At 33.1% G+C, this 5,058-nt stretch overlaps 1 long non-coding RNA gene across 1 annotated transcript; it reads right to left on the bottom strand.

Annotated features, from left to right (window-relative positions):
• Window positions 1-2,542: 2,542 nt before the first annotated feature.
• On the bottom strand, window positions 2,543-4,334 carry LOC139429118 (uncharacterized). The gene is made up of 3 exons (XR_011639819.1): window positions 3,530-4,334; window positions 2,770-3,030; window positions 2,543-2,663 (listed from the first exon to the last, which is right to left on the bottom strand). It is a non-coding gene; the product is annotated as an uncharacterized lncRNA (long non-coding RNA).
• Between the last annotated feature and the right edge of the window lie 724 nt (window positions 4,335-5,058).

The raw sequence follows: 5,058 nt of genomic DNA, 5'->3' as shown, positions 1-5,058 counted from the left end.
TTGTACAAAAATTTAACTGTTTTAACCATCTTAAGAGTGTACTCTCCGAAAATGTAGGAATATCGGAATCTTCGTAGGTGATTTTAAAAAAAAGTTCTCTTACAGTAGGAAAGTTTTTGTCCATGTAAAAGTTGAATATCATGATCTTTCTTTAGGAACTTCTATGTTTCTATATTCTGAGTATTCTTTGCTTATATTTTTATTAATTCTTTCCTAATATCTAACAGCTTGTGCGGTTCGTGCAACAACGGCATTCACATTTATAGGTTCATTTATCACCTTTACCTTTTTCTTGTTGAAAAAATTTTCTTACATTAGTAATTACTTCTTTGACTTTTTTCTTGTAATGCTTAGGCATGTTGCTAGGATTACTTGTAATACCTTGTCGATGACAATGGCGCAAACTTATGAATGCAATTAATTAAAAGAAATTTCCTCTTATATCCACTGTCTGTCTTATCAATATAATTTCCAGAGTAATCGTTAACAAATCAACAATAAAGCCACACATCAAGATCTTGAGAAATATATTGTGTAAAAATGTGTTGTTGATTTCATTTGTGTAAGACCGTATATAAACCCACGAATAACAACAGTGATACCGCTAACCTACAGACAATAAATTGTTGTAGTTGCCAGTAAAAAATAGTGTGACTTGTTTAGAAAAATAAATGCAAAAATAACAAAACATTGTACAGTGCGCTTAAGCCGTTCCTGTCCTATACGTTTAAAGATGTCTCTCCGCCACATAATGCCGAAGAGGCCCGGCCGGTTTATTCCGTTAGCCGGCCGGTATTATTTGTTACTCCGTAGAAAAAATCGAGACCTTTGTTGGACGCGAAATTTAATTCTTTATAATGTATGGTAATTTCAAATTTTTTCTCCCACTCGTATAGTAATTGTCACAGATATAATGAGGAAATGTACGCGATTTCGGACGATCGGCGAAGAAATTCGACTTTGCGATTTTTTTACACGGGAACGGTTCATCGAAAAAAATCTAAATGTCGACCACACATTGCCTAAAGTGTACTAAACATGCCAGTGTTTTATTTTTTGATTTTTCTAATCCATTTTCAAGAAAAACTACATTATGTGAAATAGTGATATCTCGATAACGAATTATCGTATTAGATTGATGCTGACATCATTTTGACCGCCTGATGAAATTGAATAAAACCCTAACCCTCATTGTACATGAAGTACTCAATGCGATTTTATAATGACAGTTAAATCAATCCGCGCGAATCTATTTCCGCTGGTGTGAGAGGCGGAGGAAGGTTACGCCGGCCGGGCCTCTTCGGCATTATGTGACGGGGACTCATCTTAAATGTATAGGACAGGAACGGCTTAAGTGCACTGTACGAATTCTTGTTATTTTTTGAATTTATTTTTCAAATAATTTTTAGTAATTTTTTAAATCAAAACAACATTTTACAGTTTTTATAACCTTTTATTAAAATTATAATTTACAATCAATATAATATACTTGAACGGTAATTTAAACCAAACCGTAAATTCCTTTAGATATAGCTACCCGATTTTTGAGAGAGCCAGCTACTTTGTCTACTTTGCGATTCTTTTTTTCCAAAAGTATTTGACGAAAAAATTTCAAATTTGAACTGGTGTTAAACCGATGTGTTCTTAATGTGGGGCATTAATCGTTGCCAATGAGACGAGTTACCGCCGCCAACACAAGTCGAGCCTCCAACACATGCGTGATAACGACTGGTTACCGGAACCGACGGCTTAACATCCCGTCCGAAGGAAGGGAGGATATTCCATATAGTTTCGCAGAAAATCGCGGTTTAGTAAGATGCGGTATAGTCGAAAACGGCTGGTTGGATTTTAACGCAGTTAACCAAAATATGGTAATTAATTGTGTTTTGTGCGCTCCAAAAATACGAGCCACAATAAGCGATTGTGAAGGTGCTGGATACTCAAAGAAATAATTAAAATAAAAAATGATTATAAATAAATTGTTTCTTTAATTAATAACAAAGGTCGAAATAATAATAAATAAAATAAACAAAAGAAAATTACCTGAGAAAATGCGGAAAGAAACCGTAAGAACAAAAGCGAGGCGATGCGGCACACGCGTTGCGAAACGCTCGAGATCGAGATGAGCGAGATAATGCCTCCTGGCGGGGGTGGCATGTCATATTTGCGCAAATAGCTTAAGCGGAGCGAACATGTTTGTCGAATCCTGTTATTGGTTTTTCAAAGTTTTGTCACCATAATTTTTTTAAAACAATTTACGCGGGCTATAAATTTAAAAAAAATAGAAATAAGCCATGCGGGGAGAGAGGGGTTCCGTTTAGTTGGAAAAAGTGGTGCTGGTTGTGTTCCAGACTGGCTTCGACCTGGCATACAGAATTCTGAAGGGATTCCGCTAGTTCCGTCTCAGAATATAACAGACGCATTCCACGCCCTGGAATATTTTTCGTATAATTATTTTGTATCTGTTTGTAATATTTATTTATTTCATTTTACCTTCGCGCGTATTTTTTTCAATATTGTAGTAATATCTACCTACCAGTATTAAGATCTAATTTAAATAATTAGAATACATTAAAAAATAAAGTCCAGAATACGAAGTTAGGGAGATCAGAAGTACAACTGTAGAATCATTAGTATCGGAGACCAAAACGTGGTTCTTCTACCTAAAAGAGATAAATTAAATTAATATCAAATAAAAAACCATGAGTCCAAATTAGTTAAATTAAATGAACAGATCAGTATTGAACGAATTAAAAAGAAATAACTTACGGTTTAACGTTTTAATAGAGATTCCTACGAGTAGCCATGTACTTTGTTCACTGTTTAGATTAAGTTATTGTAATTTTAAGTTCCGTTGTATTGTTAGTAAATTTATTCGTAAACCAGGGTATTTGCCGTTGTTGATTCGTTTTAAAGTTGCGTATTTCCTTTGTAATTTAACTTAGCTAGAGAAACCTCAAAAGCGAAAGACATAACCTCAAATGTCAATTTTTCAATGTATTTATTTTCCAAAAGAAAACCTTTTAGTAACTAAAAAGAGAAAGATTAGAATACAAATATCATAAATCAAAAGAAAATTCAATGGTGAAAGCTTAGATTGAAGGGGAAATTGGGTAGTTCGGAGTGAATTTGCCAAATGTCCGAAATGAAGGAGAATTAAAGAAACTCCATTTGCTGGGGTAAAATAAAGTGCGCGAATCAAGAAAGTAGAAAGAAATGTGAGTAAAATGGTCATTTTATGGAAATTTTTGTGAAAGTTTGGAAAATTTGGTTAGTTCCGAATTTAATCAAGAGATGGCGCTAAAATCGAAATTTTTGACCAAATTTGGAAAGTTTGATCGGCGAAGGACCAGTTGCCATGGGAATGAGGAAATTTAAAGAGGGGGAACACCGAGTCTATATAAGAGAAGAAATTAAGAAATTGAAAGAGAAGAAAAGATAATTATCATCAAGAGAAGAAAATTAAAAGAATTTAACTAAGAAGAGAAAAAAAAAATATAAATAAAACGTCGAGTCAAAATCTACGTACCTGGAAGAAGAAAATTTAATCCCGGAGGAGTTTGAAAAAGAGAAAAAAAAAATAAAGAAATATTCCCGAGAGGAGAAGATCCATCTTCGACGAGCTGAAGGAAAGGTCCATATTGACGAGGTGAAGAAATAAAAGGAACCATCCAAAAAAGAAAGACCAGCCAGAGAGGAATTGGTTGTTTCGAGTTCAATCCGATAAATCGACATCTGAAAACAGGATTAAAGCTAAGAATTTTCGATTTTTTCTTTCTCATTTGATTATTTAAACAAATCACTTACCTTAAATTTAATGATAATTTCACTCATTTTCCACAATTAACAAATTTTTCTGATTGAATTCTGCGGAAACTATTTTTGTTTGTATTCATTCATCTCATAACAGAAAGCGAGGTTATGAATCCAATTTAGTATTTTGACAGTTCGATAACTATATTTGATCTAATAATAGAAACCTCTAAATTACTGAATCATTTTAATTATTTCTGGATAATATTTTAAATTTCAAACATTCATTTACAAACAAAGATAATTGGAGTTTGTGTGTTTCGCTAAGAGAACCGACTAAAATCCCTGAGCGTAAAATAATTTGAGTCTCGTGCTAGGTTAGAATTTAAAATACATTTTTGTTTGTTATTGTTAATTAAATTTTTTTTAAATATTTATTTTGTTCTCAAAAAATAAAAAAATTATATAGTTTGTTATCAAAAAATCAAATAATTTTTCTTTATTAACGCTACAAATTGGCACCAAAACGTAAGGACCACCAAAATCAACACATAAAATTGTCACCCGAACGTGGGGCACAAAAAATTGAAATTATTATAATATCTTACAATATATTACATGGTATATGCGTGAATGGTAAAGGTAAAATGAAATAAACAAATACAACAGAAAAATACAAAATAATTATACATAATATATATAATATATTTCATATTCTATGACGCGTCTTGGACGTCTCTTACGTTCTGATGCAAGGTGTACCGGAATCCCTTCAAACTAGACTTCAGTACGCCACGTCGAAGCCAGTCTGGAACACACACCAGCACCATCTTTTCCAACTGAACGGAACCCCTCTCTCCCCGCATGGCTTATTTCTGTTTCTTTATAATTTATAGCTCGCGTAAATTGTTCTAAAAAAATTAAAGAGACAAAACTTTGAAAAACCCATAACAGGATTCGACAATTATTTGCCACATTTTGGTTAAAACCGCGTTAAAATCCAACGAGCCGTTTTCGACTATATCGCATCTTACTAAACCGCGATTTTCGATTTTCGAAAACCGAAAATTTTCAAATTCACATATGTTACGTAGAAATGTTCAGTAAATACAACAAAGCTAACCGCAATTTTTTTCATCGGACGGTTCTCGATATATCGATCTTTAAACTGACGAGAATTAACTTTTCAAATTATACCGAGATTTATTTAACTAGAGTTTATCTAGCGACTGAAGAACCGGCCCTAAATGCCATACGACTGAGACTTAAACAGCGTTTTTTTTTTATTCGTCGAAAGTAGATTAA

The sequence above is a fragment of the Onthophagus taurus genome, chromosome 2 (assembly GCF_036711975.1).
Source record: "Onthophagus taurus isolate NC chromosome 2, IU_Otau_3.0, whole genome shotgun sequence".
NCBI lineage: Eukaryota > Metazoa > Arthropoda > Insecta > Coleoptera > Scarabaeidae > Onthophagus > Onthophagus taurus.
This window is presented reverse-complemented; position numbering and strand designations above follow the sequence as displayed.